The following is a 21233-nucleotide window of genomic DNA, read 5'->3' as shown; positions in this document are numbered from 1 at the left end:
TTTTCTCCCCTCAGAGAGTCCCCCTTAAAATTTCTTGTAGGGATGGTTTAGTGGTCACAAACTCCTTTAATTTTTGTTCGTCTGGGAAACTTTTTATCTCTCCTTCTATTTTGAATGACATCCTTGCTGGATAAAGAATTCTTGGCTGCATATTTTTCTGATTCAGCACACCGAATATATCCTGCCACTCCTTTCTGGCCTGCCAAGTTTCTGTGGGTAGGTCTGTTGCAAACCTGATCTGTCTTCCCTTGTAGGTTAGAAACTTTTTTTCCCTTGTTGCTTTCATGATTCTTTCATTGCCTGAGTATTTTGTGAATTTGACTATGATATGCCTTGTGATGGTTGGGTTTTGTTCAATCTAATGGTGGTCCTCTGTGCTTCCTGGATTTTGATGTTTGTGTCCTTCCCCATGTTAGGAATGTTTCCCGCTATGATTTGCTCACATAACCTTTCTACCCTTATTGCTGTCTCTTCCTCTTCTGGGACCCCTATGATTCTGATGTTGTTCCTTTTAAATGAGGAACTGATTTCTCTAATTCTTAAATTGTGCTCTTTTGCCTTAATCTCCCTCTTTTTTTCTGCTTTATTATTCTCTATAAGTTTGTCCTCTATGGCTGATTCTCTGTTCTGCCTCAGCCATCCTTGCCACCGCAGCATCCATCCGTGTTTGCAGCTCAGTTATAGCATTTTTAATTTCATTCTGGCTATTTTTCACTTCTTTTATCTCTGCAGAAAGGGATTCTAATCTATTTTCGTCTCCAGCTAGTAGTCTTATTCTTGTGATTCTAAATTCTGGTTCAGACATCTTGCTTGTATCTATGTTGGTTAAATCTCTGGCTGTCGTTTCTTCATGCTCTTTCTTTTGGGGTGAATTCCTTCGTTTTGTCATTTTGAACAGAGAAAAGGAATTAATGAGGTAGAAAAATTAAAATTAAAAAATTTAAATTAAAAAAATATTAAAATTAAAAAATTAAACATGCACACACACAAATTGAATAAATGATGCTAGATCCTAGGTGTGTTTTGGTGTGGGTGTTGAAAGTGGCTTGACAAAATCTATAAAGAGCTCACCAAACTCCACACCCGAAAAACAAATAACCCACTGAAGAAATGGGCAGAAAACATGAATAGACACTTCTCTAAAGAAGACATCCAGATGGCCAACAGGCACATGAAAAGATGTTCAACATCGCTCCTTATCAGGGAAATACAAATCAAAACCACACTCAGATATCACCTCACACCAGTCAGAGTGGCCAAAATGAACAAATCAGGAGACTATAGATGCTGGAGAGGATGTGGAGAAACAGGAACCCTCTTGCACTGTTGGTGGGAATGCAAATTGGTGCAGCCGCTCTGGAAAGCAGTGTGGAGGTTCCTCAGAAAATTAAAAATAGACCTACCCTATGACCCAGCAATAGCACTGCTAGGAATTTATCCAAGCGATACAGGAGTACTGATGCATAGGGGCACTTATACCCCAATGTTTATAGCAGCACTGTCAACAATAGCCAAATTATGGAAAGAGCCTAAATGTCCATCAACTGATGAATGGATAAAGAAATTGTGGTTTATATACAAAATGGAATACTACGTGGCAATGAGAAAAAATGAAATATGGCCTTTTGTAGCAACGTGGATGGAACTGGAGAGTGTGATGCTAAGTGAAATAAGCCATACAGAGAAAGACGGATGCCATATGGTTTCACTCTTATGTGGATCCTGAGAAACTTAACAGAAACCCATGGGGGAGGGGAAGGAAAAAAAAAAGAGGTTAGAGTGGGAGAGAGCCAAAGCATAAGAGACTGTTAAAAACTGAGAACAAACTGAGGGTTGATGGGGGGTGGGAGGGAGTGGAGGGTGGGTGATGGGTACTGAGGAGGGCACCTTTTGGAATGAGCACTGGGTGTTGTATGGAAACCAATTTGACAATAAATTTCATATATTGGGAAAAAAAAGAATGGTTGTGCTACATGTATATGAATAAGTCATTTTGTAGTATGAAGTCTTCTGTATACTAAGAGATGTACTGGTATCATGTATTAAAGGCCAGGAAGGAGAGAGACTTTCCTGAAGTATGTGTTGCTTTCAGGATAGGTGGAATATGAAAATGGACATTATTTGGGGGATGATATTTAAGAAGATGACCCAAAAGGAAATATTAGGGTTTTGTAGAAGCTGTAGCTTCTCTAAGAGAGGCTTATTCATACTTTATTATGTCATTAAATAGGGGAGCTCTTAAGTTGAAGTAATGGAGCTTTATTTAAATTGGATAACAGACATTTGCCCAAATGTTTTATTTTATACACATTTCTCAAAGGCTTATGATATCCTAAACCTTTTCTTAACTCAAACTTTTTGACAGTAACTCTGAATATTCCTGGGTAGCCCACAAATCCCATATCTCCACTGCTGTCTCCATTTCGTTTACCAGGCTTGACCACACTGATCTTTTCATTCTTTTAATGGGCTATGTTCTTTTTCTCCTCCAGAGCCTTTCCACAAGCTTGTCGTTTGCCTGAAGCATTCTTTACACCAGTCTTCCTATGCTAACTCCTACTTATTAGCCAGGTCTCATTTCAAACATCACTTCTTCAGAGGGAACCTCCCTGCCCACTCAGTATAAAATAATTTCCCTCCTACCCTTAGTTCTTTTATACACTCTCATGCTTATTGTGTCAGACTGAATTATTGGCCCTGTCCTTCATCCCTTCCTGTGTCAATACCTTTTTCACTTACCAGGGGGAAAGTGAATACTCTGGGGGAAAGAAGAATACTCAGATCTTTCAAAGCCTGTTGGATAAGTCATCGGAGATGATACTGTTACTAGGGACCCAAAATGTCATTATGGCCTCCCTGTTATAGTCCTGGCCAAGTCTGAGTCAAAGTGGGTATAACAGATTTATGGACCCCAACCAATAGATTCATTTTCCTGGTTTCAGGGTGCAAACAAAGGTGGTTATACTTAATAGCCAGCAGAATCCTTCTATTCATTCTCTGGAACCTTTATTTATAGTTTTAAAAAAACCTGATAATGCCCCTATTGATCAAGATAGTTGCCATAGTTTGGGCTCCCTAGGACATAGACTATGAGACTATGCAAGAGATTTATTAGGGAGTGCATTCAAGACAAACACCAGCAGAAGGAAGGAAGCAGGAACAGATAAAGGAAAACTTGGGCTGTGATACAATTTCAGTGAAGGCTTCAGCAACCCCATGAGGTCCTCTGAAGCTGGGATCACCTTCCACAGTTTTCCAGGTGAGGAAGCTGGAATTTTATATGCCCTGCATTGATCAGTCATTCAATGTGGGGTTCCTTTGGAAAATAATCATGACCTTGGGTGAAGAGGCTCTGTTCAGCCCCAGCAATTCCCAAAGAGACTTGACAGTCGAGGAAATAAGTCAAAAAGATTCCTGAAGGGGGAATTTGAGCATCACATCACAATGTCCACTACGGTAGTTAACCAGAAGTAGTACTGCATCCTAGGTGGAATTGCCAATATCAGTGCCTTTCAGTTCACAGATATGGTCTCTGCAGAAATCCAGATGAATCATGGCAGACAATGATGTACTGTCATACATTTTATCAATTGGCAGCCCCAATTGAGCTGTTATGCCTCATGTGGCATCGTTATTACATTGCACATGGTATGCAGTTATTGATCTGGAAAATGCCTTCTTTGCCATTTCCTCTAAGAAGGAAGATTAAAATTGGTTTGCATTGACTCCAGGTCCAGAAGTATAGTAGCTCACATCCACTGTCTTGGCCCAAGACCATGTTAATTGTCTTGCTCTCTGTCACAAATAAAGTATCACATTAACCTACTATATTGATATCATCTTGTTTATCAGACCTGGGAAATAGGAAGTGGAAAGCACTTTGAATGCCCAGATGAGACATATCACTCCAGAGGATGAAAGATAAAGATTCAGTGGCCTGATACATTGGTAAAGCTTTTAGGGGTCCAATGATCTGGACATCCTTGGGGAATCCACTCTAAGAGAAGGGACAACTTATTGCACTGTACACCTCCTATCACTGCTCCTATCACCAGCAGTTGGTGGGTCCTCCTTAGACTTTGTAGATAGCATATAATATAGTTGAAAATAATGATCCAACCCATTTATCAGTGCCTCAGAATGTTTTCAGTTGATTGTGGGGCTCAAAGCAGGGAAGATATTGCATTGAGTTCAAGATGCAGTACAAACTGACCTGTCACTTTGGTCATATGGCCAATAGATAGAATGGCCCTGGATCCAATTTTGAATGGCCCTGAAGGCTCATTTTCTTCCTGTTTTGGGGAGCTCAACAGAGACCTGGGTTAGTAGGTCTGAGTTAGCTCAATGAGGAAGAAGCTAACTCTTTACTGGGCTACTAAACTCCTAAAACTCCTCTTTTCAAACAAGGTCACTTTTCAACCCATGAAGCTTCCAATGTTACATAATCCCAGAGATGTTCCTTGCTTTCCCCCATTCTGTAAAAATGTAGATAATTATGGTCATGGAACTCCTCTCTCCTGGAACACTAACCATACTATTTACTGTGTCCAGCCTAAAGTAATGAGGGTTCAGGGGATTGTATGTATTCTAATACTTCTCCACTATAAGTTCCCCACCCCAGTCTAGTATCTGTGTGTGCTCATGTTACTACGGTAGATATGGACATTGTAGGGAGTCTCTGTCAAGCCAGAACAGGAGAATTGTAGACTGTTATGGATCTGAAGCAATTTGCCTCTTGCAGCAGAGAATTTGTAAAACAATTCCTGCTGTGCTACAGAGTCCTAGTAGAGAGTGAGCACCTAGCCTTGGACACCAAGTAACTGTGAGACAAGAACTGCCGATCATAACCTACCAATTCACATGGTTTGGCAGACCAGAAACACTCCATCTTCTGATGAAACTTCAGGATTGAGCTCAAACAAGTCTAAGTAACATGAACAGGTTACTTGTGTCTTTATGTCACCTACCTCTGTTGCAACAAAACTGCTCTCTCAACTTATATATTGACTTAATAAGAAGCCCTATGCCAGATGATGACAGAAGAAAAACCCTCAGTCCTCATTCCACAGAGGGCCCTGAAGATGGACTTAGGCTGCAATACAGACCTGCTCAGGGCTGGCCTTGACGTGACAAGGAGGGGAAATAACCCTGTGGGCAGAGCTTTGAATAGTACACTTGGTCATCTCCTTTGTATGGAGAAATAGATAGTGTTAAGTAAGGCCTTATGGGCAGTGGTGAACAGCTTAGCTTGCTGGTCAAGGGCTTGGAAAAGGCACGATTGAAATACCTAAGGTAAAAAGGTCTAGGTCTAAAAAGGTCTAGGTCTAAAAAGGAGGTGGATGGACCTGAGGAGAAACCTTTATGCTTCACATAAATGCGCACTAGAGTGTATTCACTGCAGTGGAGATTCTAATCAATACAGGGAATCAATGCCTATGATGGTATCCTGAGTAATCCACAGTATGGAGTATCGTGGCCTAGAACACACACATGCGTGCGTGTGTGCACACACATGCGTGCACACACACACACACACCTGAAGCTAAAGTTTCATGAAATGATACATATCCCTCCTATATGCTAGTTACCACCCACTAAGTTGATACCATGACTCAATAATAAGATGTGAAATGTGAATCACCATTTGAAAAACACTGATGGAAATCAATCCTAACCTTCCTTTTACATTTAAGGAAACTGAGCTCCAAAGAAGACAAGGCTTGTGGTGCCTGGGTGGCTCAGTCAGTTAAGCATCCAACTGTGGCTCAGGTCATGATCTCACAGCTTGTGAGTTCAAGTCCTGCATCAGGCTCTGTGCTGACAGCTCAGAGCCTGTGCTGACAGCTCAGAGCCTGGAGCCTGGTTTGGATTCTGAGTCTCATTCTCTCTATTTCTGCCCCCCCCCCCCCCCCGTGCTCTGTCTCTGTCTCAAAAACAAAGGCAAAGCTTTGTTAAACATCATTAGCAAATGCAGGACTAAAATTCATGTTTCCTGACTCTCAGATCAATTTCATTTTTTGGCATCTTTCTCACATTTGTTAAAGGAAATAAAAAGGAAATATTTTTGAGGTGATAAGGGCTACAAGAAAATTTGAAAAACTTTCTTTTTAGCAAACATCTAAAAATGAAGGCTAAAATTCAACAAACATCCTTCAAAGTGCATAGCCGATCCCATAAGAAAGTAAGGAAGAGTTTAGGAAGTCAAACACAAAACAGAAGGAGTCCAGAGTTGTTATCCAGAATTAAAGGCCAACAAGAGGTCTAGAGAATTACATTATATGAACAGGTTGCATAAATCTAGACTCTTGAATTTTAATGGTCACGTGGGGGACAAAGACTTGAGCTTTTGGAAGGTAGGTTGTATGAACTGAGAACCATTTGCAAAGAAAGGACACTTACAGGGACACTTAAAGAATGGACACTTATAAGCTCAGGGAAAGTGTAGGCTAGGAAAACAAAAAACTCCTCTGGCAAAAGATTGTTCTTTGTTTTAGCTTCAGTAACAGATGGGGAAGGGTTATCAGAGAAATGGTAAACATGACCCTATCCTCATAAGTGTGTTACAGCTCCAAGTTAACTTTGTACATAGCTCAGAAAATACCAAAGTGAAAAATTAAAGTGGTCCCAGTTGTGTGTATCCCAGGAAATCTCTCAGAAAGAAGAACGACTCTCCTCTAGAGACTTGTATGTTCAGCATAGGTAGGGCTGCCAGATAAGATGCATGTCACAAAGTTAAATTTGAATTTCAGATAAACAATGAAAAAACGTTTCAGTATGCAGCATGACATATCTGAGAAATACACACAAAAGTATTAGTTGTTTATCTGAAAATCAAACTTAACTAGGTATCTTGTTTTTTTCCCCCTAAACTGGCAGCTCTAATCAGTGTTCCTTACAGATGCCCACAGATTAAGTTTAGCCAGTCATGAGTTCAAAATGCAAAGTTGCTGAACTCATATAGGAAACAAGCCACCATGAGAAAGAGCAGGAAAAACAGAAGATTGTATACCTAAAGCCTTCAGATATTTAAGTTATTAGATAATGAATATAAATAATTACATTACAAAAAGGAAGGAATTGAAAACTTGAGACTACAAACAAAATACTACAAAAAATGGCCAGGCAAAATCAAAAAAGAATCAAATAGAATTTATGGAAATAAGTAGAATCAGTTGGGGCACCTTATTGGTTAAGCATCTGACTTTGGCTCAGGTCATGATCTCATGGTTTGAGAGGTCAAGCCCTACATTGGGCTCTGCACTGATGGTGCGGAACCTGCTTGGGATTCTCTCTCTCCTCCTTCCCCACTTCCCCACTTGTGCTGTCTCACTCGTTCTCTTAAAATAAACAGACTTTAAAAAAAGTAAAAAGAAAAAATAAATAGAATCAGTAAACCAGTAGATGGATCTAAAGAAATTATGTGGAATGCTAAAAAAAACAAAACAACACATGAGAAATGTGAGAAAAAAGTTACAAAACAAGGAAGATAAATTGAAAGGCTCTAACATATGGCTACTGAAGTTTTCAGAAGGAGAGAATAGAAAAGATGGAGAAAGGGAAATAGTCAATGAATCAAATGGCCAAGAATTTCCTGTAATTGATGAAAGAAATTAATCCACCAATTCAGGAAAGTTCAAACCTGCAGCAGAATTTATAGACAAACACATTTTAGTGAAATGGCAAAATAACAGAGACAGAGAAAATCTTAAAATCAGCACAGACAAGAGAAAATGTACTTATAAAAATACAGCAAATCAGTAGACTTCTCAGCAGCAACAATGGAAGCCTAAAGATAATGGAATCACCAAAGTGCTGAGAGAAAATAACCACCATATTTAAATTGTTGACACCAAAAAGTATTTAAATTGTTGACAACCAAAATCATTAATGTAAAACAGATTTTAAAAATGGTTTATCATTAATAGATCTTCACTAACATTTTTTAATATTTAAAAACATATAATTTAAAACTTAGAAGGCATTTATGTAGGTATATCTACAGCATCACAGCGTGTAATAAAAAATTAGAGAAAAACATAAATGTTCATCATCATAGGCACAAATAACTGAGTTTTAGTATAGCCATACAACAGAATACCATTTAGGTGATAACATACAGGAACTAGAGTTAAACTGATCAACATAGTTCACAATCACAGGCAAAAGCAAGGTGCAGAAGAATATGATAACTATGATAACCCTTTCTATACATTTTTGAAATATGCAAGACATTACAATTGCTTAGTATATATTCAGATATAGAAAAATTATAAATTCAAGGGAAATATAAATACACAGTTCAGGCCATTTACTATGACTGGAGGAGATGGAGAGACCCACGGAGACCTTCAAGTGGGTTCATAGTGTTTTTGTTCTTAAAGTGTGAAGTATACATGATGTTTATTTATATTATTATTTGTCCCATTTTTGTCTTAAATACCTTACCATAATTTATAAAAGTAAATGAAAAGGAGAAAAGAAGGACATTTGAAGTGTTTATAATCTCTTCTCATTTTGAAAGCAAAATGCATATGGAATGGTAAAACTAGTACTTATGAGAGATGGTTAAAGAGAAAATAAGGGTAAGAGAATAAAACAGTGCGCGGTAAAGGTAGCAGATAGAAACTCACTATGAAAGCAGGTTTAGTTATGGGGTTGTTTCTCCAATTATCCCATGATTTTATAAGCAGAAGTCATGGGTCTCTAGCTACTTTTCAGGCCACATCTTTGTGGCTCTGACCTGAGACCAAGAGGCTGGTGCTGCAGCCAGTAATTGGGAAGAAGCAGAAAACAGCTTCCTCTTTCACCTGCCCAGCTGTCTTGTAGCTCTGAGGCTAAAGACAAGGAGGGAATGAAGAGTTAGGCCACTGTAAAAACTAGACTCTACTGGAGTCCAGTTTCAGCTGTCACTGCAACTGCCTTCCTTCTGCATCTCAAGTATTAGCAAGTGTACCTCACTGGACCTTGAATCACATCGAAACTGTCAGTGCAAGGGAGCTAGGAATAGCAATTCATAGGCTTCTAGATCCCATGACACAGAAAAATGGAGATTTAGGCTTTAGGGAACTGAATTTCAAATGCTACTAGACACTATATCTAGCAAACCCACACCACTTTGGTTTCTTGGCATACACATGCAACTTTCTACTATGTTAAAAATTCTAGAAAATAAGAATAAAAACAATAGCAGTTTTTTGCTAAGCATAATACAAATATGCTTCATATAAACAAAAGCAATCTGATCCTTTTCCCCAAAGTGGGAAGCAAAAGTCTCATAAATCACATCATCCATCTCTGGGTGATAATCATTTCTCCTTTAGTAATTCCCACTTATGTCTTTGTGTCACTTTGGATCTGCCAAGAAGCAGATGCTAATGCAGAATTATATGTAAAAGGGATTTATTGGGGAAAGTACCTAGGAAGAATAAAAAGCGAGGAAGTGACAGTAGGCAGGATGTCTTCAAACCCCCTTGCAGGTCTGAGAAAGTCTTGATAAAATTGATGGGAGATCTTGAACAAAGATTGCAACATTGAGTAGTAGTAACGGACCTGATCTAGTATCCTTTGCATGTCACTCTCAGCCATTGCCTGGGTGCAGCCCAAAAGAAGGGTGTTTTCACCCTGACTGCCATGATGGATTCAAAGGAGTAGCAGCTGAGAGCTGTTATCAACTACACTCCCTGCACCACTTTCTCTCAAAGCAGATCTGAATGGTGCACCTCCTCGGCCATCCCAATCTTGTTTCTAAAGACTAAATAATAAATTTAATGATCACCAACACCTGGAAAAGGAATGAAAAAAGGGAAATAGGCATATACAAATATGAAAATCTAGGCAGCTACTACAGTTCTTGAGTATACAACCTGGGCCACAGCCAGTATGTGTGAATTTCTTCATCCAACTTGAATGAAGCTCAGCTGATAGTGGTTCTTTGCTTGGTGGTGTAACCCAAATTTTCATTTTGGAGCTCTTGGTGGTTTTGCCGGTATTGAGTTGCTATAGTTTTCCATTTCTCCTTTTGGATAATGAAATTCTAAGAGCATCTCTGAAGGATTTCACAGACTCCTCCTTGTCTAAACTCTACTTGCAATAAAGTTCTTCTCTTGATAGTTGGGGTCGATCATTTCAGTCTACACATTAACTCTTTCTTTGCTTGTCTCTTGGTTCAATGACATGGAAAGCCCCACACAGCCAGGTAGCAGTCTCAATTCACAGGGCAATAGATCCACTGTGTCCCCTGGAAGCAGAAGCACTCCTCCTTTGAGAACTAAGGTTTCTAAGCCTTCAAAGCTCAACGTTGTGTGAAACAAAGTACTTTTTTTTAAATTTTTTTCAACGTTTATTTATTTTTGGGACAGAGAGAGACAGAGCATGAACGGGGGAGGGGCAGAGAGAGAGGGAGACACAGAATCGGAAACAGGCTCCAGGCTCTGAGCCATCAGCCCAGAGCCTGACGCGGGGCTCGAACTCCCGGACCGTGAGATCGTGACCTGGCTGAAGTCGGATGCTTAACCGACTGCGCCACCCAGGCGCCCCTAAAGTACATTTTTTGAATGGATCATTAGGTGGCTAGTGATTGGAATCAGGCCCATTTTTATCCTTTGATTTACACACCCATGTTTTCTAGCCATAGGAGAATTGGTGCAGTCTGTTGAAACTAGTTTTTAATATATTACTATACCTTATAAAAGAGCACTCCAACCTCATACATTGTTAGATCTCAGCAGGCTCACTTATGGAAACTTCAGTAAGCCATTCCGCTGTTCTGGCAGGCATGCTGCTTCTGGGTGGTGGGATTCATCTTAAGATTAGTGAATCTCACAGGCATCGCTTCTGTTACATTATAACCAGTTGGTCAGAAGTTATGCCAAATGGAAAACCATATGCTGAATAACTAAGCATTTAGTAAGTCATGTGTGATGGGGTGGCAGAAATATGTGGTCAAGGTGGGTACATCCAAATACAAAAATAAATTTCTATTACTATGATAAAAAATCGCTGCCTATTCCACAGAAGAAGGGGCCAAGTGTAGTCAATCTTCCCCAGATGGTTCATGTGTCACAGCATCTTCAGCCTGCAGATGATGGTCACAACAAGGTATTATGAAGATGCTGATGCTTCTCATGGGAATTATTTTTCAATGCCTAATTAAACGCAGAATCCTCAGGACTCATATAAGGGATAGAGCTAGAGGATGGCTAATCAGGTCACACTTAATAAATCCATTCTGATATTCCTATCCAAGGCTTTCATTTTTTTTCTTTTATATTCTGCAAAGGATTTTCCACTTCATACAGGCCATTATTTGTCCAAGGTTTTAGTTTTCCAACCAAACAGCCAGAGCCATTCCAGCTGCTTCAGCTAACTCATTTGACTATAGAATTTCTCTCAAGTTCATCTAGACTGGTAAATTTGATCCAATCACATTTTACTTTATCCCTCTCCTAACCTCTTTAGAATCCATTCTCACATATAATCCTCAGGTTTCTACAGATATACATTAGCAGAATGTTGCAGTTTTTTTTTTAATATTTTGAGAGAGACAGAATGTGAGCAGGGGATTGGCAGAGAGAGAGGGAGACAGAAACAGGCTCCAGGTTCTGAACTGTTAGCACAGAACCCGACGTGGGGCTTGAACTCGCGAACCATGAGACCATGTCCTGAACTGAAGTCAAAGGCTTAACCGACTGAGCCACCCAGGAGCTCATAGTTCTTTTAGTGCATACTATGTTCTGGGTCAGATTTGAACTTATCCCCTATAAAGTCTACTGGGATGATTCTACTTTTGGTTCTGACCAAAAGTGGTAGGAGTGGGTTGCAGAGAATCAGCATTACATGGACAAAGAATTATTTCAGCTAAGTCATTACCAGCCTCAAAAGGCCTTCCCAGAAGGGCGTGGAGGTGCTGCCTCTGATAGAAAGGCATGCTCAGTGGGATTTGGGGTTTTAAAGTACACTGATTTATCTTTATGCATCCAAATATCCCATGGCAAATTTTGTGGTCATCTTCTTTACCAATTAATCACTTTTCACATGAGCATCTAAAAAAGTTGTGAATTCAAGTTGTATTGTAATTCTGCCACCTACAGGACTTACTCTGGATCATATTTTTGATACAATAGATAAGAGATTCTTTTAGGGCAATTTTTTTTTTCCTGTAAGCCATCCATTGGATTCCATTACACTAACCCTTGCACTTCTCTCTTCCACCAGAGCATTTTATCACAAAATTCACTTGGTCTCTTTGAATAGGTAACTGATTCCAGGAATGACAAGTAATGACTTCAGAAACTGTTCTGACATTGCATACCATGGACTCCCTGAATCCCATTTTCTGCTAGTGACGAGGTCATTATTGCATTCAAATCAAACCAGGCCTTGACAATGCATCTTGGATTTCCATCTTTGTAGCTGAACTTCCTGGAACCACTTCCAGTACCAAATGCTGCATCTGTCAAGATTCTATGAGGAAAACAGAAAACACTATCTCAAGCAGAAAGGGATTTAGGACATAGACATAGATGTTTATAGAACAATTAAAAGGGCTTGAGTGCAAACATCAGGAAAAACAGTTGCTTGCTTTCCAGAGCTTAGCAAACTTCAAAAATCATGGGAAATTACTGTTCCCCCAAATCAATGATCTTACTATTCTCTTCAGCATTAGAGTGACAATTTTCAGGAGGATACCCAAAGCTGATGGCAAAAACCTCACAACTATCATCTGCTAAAATCTGCATGCCTGTACACAGCTGCTATGAGAAAATTATGGTTTCTCCCTGTTTTCTGCCTCCTGAAATTTGGCTAAGGATCCAAATTTGAAAGCTGCTGGAGTTCTCAGACATGTAATCCCAAGGTTTCAGCCTCTATAATTTTTGGGAGAGTTTAGAAAGGCAGAGATGATGCTAAATATCAATATGCAATATCTGGCATATCCTCTACTGAATGTGGAAAGCAAGAAGAGTAATTCCCTTAGACAATTGCTATGAGTGTTAAATGAGATAATATAACACTGGCAAAGTCCTGAGCACAGTATATTATACATGAAAAAGCTTAATGAGTAGCTTGATATCTTCATGAGCCCTAAAATAAGAATGCCTTTATAGCTTTCAATTCTGCTTTCTGGGATAAAGCACTAGATGACTCTGTATAGTTATTTTCCATTTGTACCCCATTTCCCTACTGCAGATCTAATGACTGTCCTTCCCTGAGTCCTGGTAGGCTGACTTCTAGGCACTGAGTCACTTGGGATAGTAAAGGTCACTTGGCTTGCCCTCAGCAATGGGAGATACTGGCAGGAAGTGAGAGGGTTAGGGGTATTTCCTCCCTCTCCCTTCCCATTGAGACATTGTGCTGCCAGTGGCGGAGACCCTCCTTGACTCAGTTCCTGCTCTGTGCCCCTCCTCCACACCTGCTGTTCTCACTGGATTCCAGTAAGTATACCTTCTCTCCTTGCCCCTGTGACTCACTGCTGTTACCTGTCTCTTGAACGCCTTCTACATGTGGGTCCTTTAAGATGCCCATAACTCTTTCTTAGTTCCTTCACTAAGTACCTTCATTTGAACCTTCTGAGTGGAGTTCTGTTTCCTTCTGGGACTCTTCCTAACTGATATGCTCAGGGTTATCTCCCTTAATAGCTGGCCTGTGGTTTTAGAGCTAACAGAGGGCTGGAAGGAAATTCAGAAAGTTGTTACAATGCTCAGTGGAAAGTCTGGCAGTGGAATGATGCAGAACACAAAGATTTCACCCACCCTTTTTGACAGATGTAAAGACTTCACCTCCAAAATACCAATGAGCTATCAGCAAACAGGCAGTTTTCCTCGTGGAAAAACAAGTCTGAGGACCCACCGTGTGCCCTTGTCCAAAATGGGAGTCAGCGTAACAGGGTCGAGTCTCTTTAACCTTGTGCCCAGATGCTCCAAGAAGCCTGTAACAAGAAAGAATCAGGGCACAGCTGAAATCCAAAAGGGAAAGGAAACAGGCTAAGATCCATGGGGAACAATGTCTATTTCTTAATCTGTCTCCTGCCCCAAATAGCTCTGCTTTCCTCCCCCATTTGTGTTTATGTGTCTGTTGCTTTCCCTGGCAGCAGATGCCACCAGGCCTTAAAGTAGGTCACAGAGGACGATGATGAGCCGACACAGGCCCTCAGGCCATGTCCTCCCCTGACCTCACTCCCAGGTTCCTGGGTCTGGAGACCCACATAAGCCTGTGCTCTCCAAGGCATCCTGACAGAGTCCATGCTCCCTAGAACCACAGCGAGTCAGTGTTCCTCCTTCCAGTTGTGAGTGGGCAGGGGGCCTGTTCAGAAATGGCAGCAGAGGGGACAGCACTGAGTTGGGCTGTAGCCCTCCCCGCCTCATCCTGCCCCTGCCCTTTCATCCCCTCCAACCGCAGCCCTGCTTTACCACCCTCAGGGATGCCCATTCTTCCCAGGGCAGCCAGAGAGCCCCATGTCCCTGCTGTTTACCCTGAGAAGCACTGGGGTCCCTTTCACATAGACCCACAGGTTCCAAACCAGGGCTCCTAGCATGTACCAGGGGCAGCAGTGGTGGGATGGGTAGAGTGCACAAATTAGAGTCAGGAAACCAGATTTCAAACCCCAGTCACCTGAGGCACAGGCCAGTGAGAGCGTGCCCAGAATAACCCAGCTGGGAAGCCACAGGTTACAGGCCTGCAAAGACCCACTGCACACCCCAAGCCACATGTGCCTGCCTCCCTCACAGCCCAGCCTCCCATCCCTCCTTGGGACCCTCTCTGCCCGGCATCTGGTCCTCATGGTGTCTTTCTCTCTACAGGTTCTTTCAGGGCATGGCTATGGCTGATCACTACTGACATCCAGGAGATACAAACTACTGGGAGGATTACCACCAGCAGTACCTGAGCAAGAACCCCAATGGGTACTGTGGCCTTGGGGGCACTGGAGTCCTGTCTGCTCTGTGTTATGGGCTCAGAATTTATATGCTGGAACCCTGGCCTCCAGTGTGGCTGTTATTTGATGATGGGTCCCACTAAGTAAGGCTAGTAATTACAAGTAATAGTAAAGAACTGATTAAGGTTAAATGAGGTAATAAGAGTGGAGCCTTGATGTGGTACGATTAGTGTTTTTTAAAATGTTTGCTTTTGAGAGAGAGTATGTGAGAGGAGGAGAGCAGAGGATATGAAGCGGGCTCTGCACTGACAGCAGTGAGCCTGATGCAGGGCTCGAGCTCATGAACCATGAGATCATGACAGCCAAAGTCAATGCTCAACCAACTGAGCACCCCAGGTGCCCCAGTATTAGTGTTTTTATGAGAAGAGACACTGGAATATGTGCTCCTGCTCTCTCCCTTTTCTCTCTCTGAATCTCTCCCTCTCTCCATGAACAGTCACTGAGGAACGCCAGCTGAGGACACTGTGAGAAGTTGGCCATGTGCAAGCCAGGAAGAGGGCCCTCACCAGGAACAGAATAATCTGGCACCTTGATCTCAGACTTCTAGCCTCTAAAACTGTGAGAAAATAGATTTCTGTTGCATAAGCCACCCAGTCTGTGGCATTTTGTTATGGCGGCCTGAAGAGAATAATACAGTATTAACAAAAATCATTTCCCCCGACAGGGCTGGCCCTTGAGATCACAGCAGAAACGCTTTCAACAAACCGGGCAAGTCTTTTGTGGTTCACATCAGTGGCTTTTCGAAGTGTACAAAGTATAAAGTCGTTTTTAAAAGTCTGACTTAAAAGTATAATATACATTTATTTAGTAATTTCACTTTTTTAAGGTGTATGGTATTAAGAATCCTGACAAATACAGGGGCACCTAGGTGGCTCAGTAGGCTGAGTGTGTGACTCTTGATTTCAGCTCAGGTCAAGATCTCATGGTTCATGAGTTCGAGCCCGACATCGGGCTCTGCACTGACAGCACAGAACCTGCTTGAGATTCTCTCCCTCTCCTCCCTTCCCAGACTCTCTCTCTCTCTTTCTCTCACAAAATAAAGAAATAAAACTTAAAAAAAAATTAAGAATCCTGGGCGCCTGGGTGGCTCAGTCAGTTAAGCATCAGACTTCGGCTCAGGTCATGATCTGACATGCTGACAGCTCAGAGCCTGGAGCCTGCTTCAGATTCAGTGTCTCCCTCTCTCTCTGTCCCTACCCTACTTGCACCCTGTCTCTCTCTCAAAATAAATAAACACTAAAAAAAATTTTAAGTTAAGAATCCTGACAAATACAAATGTCTGTGTAATCACTACCATGATGCAGGCATAGAAAGTTCCTACCCGCCCCCCAAATGTTCCCCATGCTCCTGGGAACCCATCCTCTTCCCCAAACCTCAGCTCTTGGCAACAACTGATGTATTCTTTGTGCCTGCTGTTTGTCTTTTTAGAATGCCATCTAAATGGCATCATACCGAATGCAGTTGCTTTTCCACTTAGCATAATGTATTTGAGATTTGTGTTGCTGCATGTATCTATATTTGTTCCTCCATGGTTGAAGAGTAGTGTTTTTGTCTGGATGTACCACTGTTTATCCATTCACCCAATGATGGACATGTAGGTTGTTACCAGTTTTTAGCAATTATGAATAAAGTCACTATAAACATTGTGAGATTTTAGTGTGGACGCATGTCTTCATACAAAGGTGTTTTGATAAAAGTGTGAATTCATTCATTGATGTGCTGGGAGATTTGGGGATTCTTTAGGGTCCGAATGAAGATAATGCATATGCTGTGTTTCCCATTCTGGACTCTGGGACCAGCCATGGAAGCATTGTGGTTAAGCTAGGCAGGATTGTGAGTGACACTGGAAATTCTTTATCTCTGCTCTCTTCCACCTCATATGAACACATGCTTTCCAGTGCCCCCAAAGTATGCATTTACAGCCTTAGTGAAACTCAACTTCACACTGTTTTCCAAAGCACAGCAATGAGGAAGCTTCTCCATTTCAGCCCCCTTCCTGGCATAGAAAAATATGAGCTAAGTGGGTGAATTCTGATGCTTTGCTTACAGCTATGAGAAGTATCGGAAATGCTTGTTGTGTGAAAAGTCTATACCCAATAACATGAACTAACTTCTTAATATTTCATCTACCTTTTGCTTATTCTGACAGGATATTTCCAAGAGTTTTAAAGATAAATTTTAAAGCCTCAAAACAGCTAGGAAAAGAACAGTCCCCATAGTCACTTCCCTTGAAATGGAAATCCGTTATGTATAGAATTTTGGAAAATGTTTATCTCTATTGCTGCCTTGCAGGTCTTTAGGAATAATGCTGTCCCCCACATACCTGTCACATCCATGGTGATCACTCGTGAGAATTATTCAGTGGCTGTTGATTCAGATTTGAGCTTTGTTCAATAAATTAACCTCTGTCTCCTGCTTAAACTTATACATTATTCCAACTCAATATTTTAGTTTGGACCTTTTGAAATTGCCAATATTTTGGAGCTAGAAAAACAGCAATTATATATGTTTTGACTTAAAAGTTCCTATAGGTCCCACACACCTTCATATGTTTGCAAATGTTTTCTGCCCATGTAGAATGCCATCATTACTTTCCTAGGACTGCCCGAAAAAAGTACCACAAACTGGGTGGTTTAGAACAACAGAAATTGTTCTGGAGCTCTAGAGGACAGAAGTCCAAAATCAAGGTATCAGGAGTCCATACTCCCTTGGAGGCAGTAGTTCCTTGAATTGTGGCAGTCTAAATCCAATCTTCATGTGGCATTCTCTCTCTCTCTCTCTCTCTCTGTATCCAAATTTTTCCTTTTTATAAGGACACCAGTCATATTGCATTAGGGGCCAACCCTGCTCCAGGAAGACATCATCTTAACTAAGTGTATCTGCAATGACCCTATTTCCAAATAAAGGCACAATCTGAGGTACTAAGGTTTAGGACTTCAAAAGAAGAATTTTTGAAGGACACCATTCTATCCATAACAAATGCCTCTCTGCCCTCCTCTAAAACCGTTTCTCTTTGTAGATTGACTTGGCCCAGACAGAGCCTATTTCGTCTAGAGAATCTTCCCTAATAACCTCTTTCTCCCACCCACCACATACACATGCTCCTCCCAGACTGGGTTGGGTGCTCCTCCATAGCTCACGGTGATACACTTACTCCATTGTGTTGTTGTCATTGGTCACAGGTCTCTCCCAGTTGGGCATGTGCTTCTACGAGACAGAACAAATAATGTTCATTTTTGCATCATCCTCTAAGCCTGGCATGTGGAACGTGTCCCATAAAGTGCTAGCTAACCTACTGAACAAATGAATAGACTGCATCAACAAAAACCACCCCGCAGCTGATCTATGCATGGGTCTGTACTTTATGCATGTCTTGCTTATAGACACTGCTGGTTAATGTTCCTCCCTTTGCTGGAAGCCAGTAGAGATGCAATTAGTAGAGATGACATTAGTAGAGATGAAATTAGTAGAGAATTAAAACCATGGGCTTGGTGTTTGCCAAGCCCAGTGCTAGGATACACACATTATCTCATTAATCCTCCCAACAATATAACGATGCATTATTATCTCCATTTTGCAGATGAGTAATCTGAGGCTCAAAGTTCAGTAGCTCCCCTAAGGTCCCACTGGTAATGTGAGCTCTCTTCTTTAGGAGTCCTTTAGTTATCGTTGCTCTGCTGTATCATCTGGGCTGTTTGGACCAGAAGCCTTGAATCCTTTCTCCTGGGGAGTGCCTTTAGCTCTCCTGTCCTGATGCATTAGTGGATCTGAGAGAATCTGAGATGCCTCAACTTGCAGGAGCCCAACTGGTGTGAAGTTCTCCCACTATCCTGCCTCTGGCCCCCAGTTCCACACTGACCTCCACATCCCAGAGAAGTGGCTCACAGAAATCATCAGGTCCTGGATGCATGATGCCACTTGGTTGCCTTGTCTGGACCATGACTGTTCTACCCGGTGCTCAATTGTGACCTCAATGGTCAGGTTGGGCTGTCAGATAGCAGGCACAGAGAGCAAAGCCCAGACTCAATCCCTCTGAACTGAATCAGCACAGTATCACTTGAAGGCTTTCCACTGGCTTGAGTAAAGACCAGTGCTGATGACAGGATGGAGGGATGGAAGAGCAGTACTTCTGCTCCTGATCAACCTGCTGCTTCCCCGGGCACACAGCTCCCCAGCATGTAGGTTTCTCATGGTGTTCTTGTGTCTGTGCCTCACCAGGACCCTTGCACTTTGGTGGGGGTGGGGGCAGAAGAATCACCTGGGCAACTTGTTCAAAAGGTCAAGTTCTAGGATTCTGGTTCCACAGTTCTGGGTGGGATCCAGGGAACTGCACTTTTAATAAGCCCCTTAGGTGCAGGGGGCACCTGGACCAGACTTTCAGATCATTGCTCCCAGAACACCTTCAACTTTAAAGTTACATGTGGAGGAGCCTGGTGAGTGTGTGTGTGTGTGTGTGTGTGTGCGTGCACGTGTGTGCATATTTTATGTCTACATTAGGTCCCAGAGTTTTCCATAGTGAATGGTTGATGTAAGAAAACCCCCTTTGAGAGGGGTAACCAGCCATCAAGCTGGAGATACTAGCTAGCCAAATCCTGCAGCTTTAAGACCACAAGTCAGGTTGCTTTCTCTTTGAAAGCATTCTAAAGCATCATGTGGAGCCTAACTTGCCTAATGCAAAACAAGTACCATGATATAACTATAGTAAAGGCAGTGTATTAATAGCTACTATGGATTCATCTCCCTGGGTCCTGAGAATTTCTGGAGACTTGTGTTCTGTTCAGTCAGTTGTTGGCTGACAAATATTAAACCTCTACCATGTGCCAGGAGTTGTTTTAGGAGTTCAGTTTAATTTTTTTAATGTTTATTTATTTTTGACAGAGAGAGAGAGAGAGAGAGAGAGAAGGAGAGAGAGAGAGAGAGAGAGAGAGAGAGAGAGAGAGAGAGAGAGAATGAGCGGGGAAGGGGAAGAGAGAGGGAGACACAGAATCTGAAACAGGCTCCAGGCTCCGAGCTGTCAGCACAGAGCCTGACACGGGGCTTGAACTCACAGACAGTGAGATCATGACCTGAGCCAAAGTTGGACACCTAACTGCCTGAGCCACCCAGGTACCCCCAGGAGCTCAGTTTATAACAGAGAATGACATACTTGTTTCCTTCCTTCCTGCAGTTTTACTATGTAGTGTGGAGAAGGACATATTAAACATATAAAATGAGTAAATAAGTTAATTTTAGTTCCTGCTAAATGGTATGAAGCATGAAAATAGGCTTATATGATGGAAGGCCTCTGGTGGTTGTTGAGATTGTTCTAGTGGTCACAGAAAGCCTTCCTGAGATGATAAGATTTGGGTCAAGACCCATCTGATGAGAAGGAGACATATTTCCAAGCAGATGTAACAGCAAGTACAAAGGCCCTGTGCAGTGAATGAGCTCAGTATGTTTTGAAGGCACACAGACCCGTGTAGCTGGGGCAAAGTGAATGGGAAGGGGGCACTGAAGAGAGATGGATTCAGAGGGGTTGGTGGGGCCCAGATCATGCTAAGCCTCATAAAGGCAGAGTCAGGACTTTGGATTTTATTCTGGTTACAATGGGAAGTCATCAGAGAGTCTATACAGGAAAGTGAGAAATGAGAAGTACTTAAGGAAGAGACACTATCTGCTGCAGAGGATAGAGTGTGCAGGGGCAGGCCTTGGGTTAGTGAGTATGAGGGGATGATGGCCTGGATTGGTTTATAGTGGCAGGCATGAAGGGAAATGATTGGTTTCTGGATATCTTTTGGCAGTCCTGAATGGACTGGCTGATGCATTGGATGTCAGAAGACAGAGAAAAGAAGAGGTCAAGGATAGCTGCTAGATGATATTCTCATCTAAGCAAATGGATGCATATAGGTACTTTTTACTGAACTGTGGATGGCTTATGGGAAAGCAGATTTGGACAGGGGTCAGGTAAGTCAGTATTTCAGTTTGGGCCACATCAAGTTTAAGATGTCTCTTAGATATTCTTTTTTTTTTTTTAACGTTTATTTATTTTTGAGACAGAGAGACAGAGCATGAACGGGGGAGGGTCAGAGAGAGGGAGACACAGAATCTGAAACAGGCTCCAGACTCTGAGCTGTCAGCACAGAGCCCGACGCGGGGCGCAAACTCACGGACCGCGAGATCATGACCTGAGCCGAAGTCGGCCGCTTAACCGACTGAGCCACCCAGGCGCCCTGTCTCTTAGATATTCTTATGAGACATTGACTAGGACAGTTGGTTAAAAGAGTTGAGGGCTCAGTGGAGAGGTCTGAGGGGTCAAATGTGAGAT

General features: G+C 42.0%; 1 long non-coding RNA gene across 1 annotated transcript; it reads left to right on the top strand.

Annotated features, from left to right (window-relative positions):
- The first annotated feature begins 13917 nt into the window (after window positions 1-13917).
- LOC122467709 lies at window positions 13918-15719 on the top strand. Its single transcript, XR_006293048.1, has 3 exons — window positions 13918-14281; window positions 14796-14897; window positions 15366-15719. It is a non-coding gene; the product is annotated as an uncharacterized LOC122467709 (long non-coding RNA).
- The last annotated feature ends 5514 nt before the right edge of the window (window positions 15720-21233 follow it).

The sequence above is a fragment of the Prionailurus bengalensis genome, chromosome B1 (assembly GCF_016509475.1).
Source record: "Prionailurus bengalensis isolate Pbe53 chromosome B1, Fcat_Pben_1.1_paternal_pri, whole genome shotgun sequence".
Taxonomy (NCBI): Eukaryota; Metazoa; Chordata; class Mammalia; order Carnivora; family Felidae; genus Prionailurus; species Prionailurus bengalensis.
Note: the sequence above shows the minus strand (reverse complement) of the source record. Positions and strands in the feature narration are given on the sequence as shown.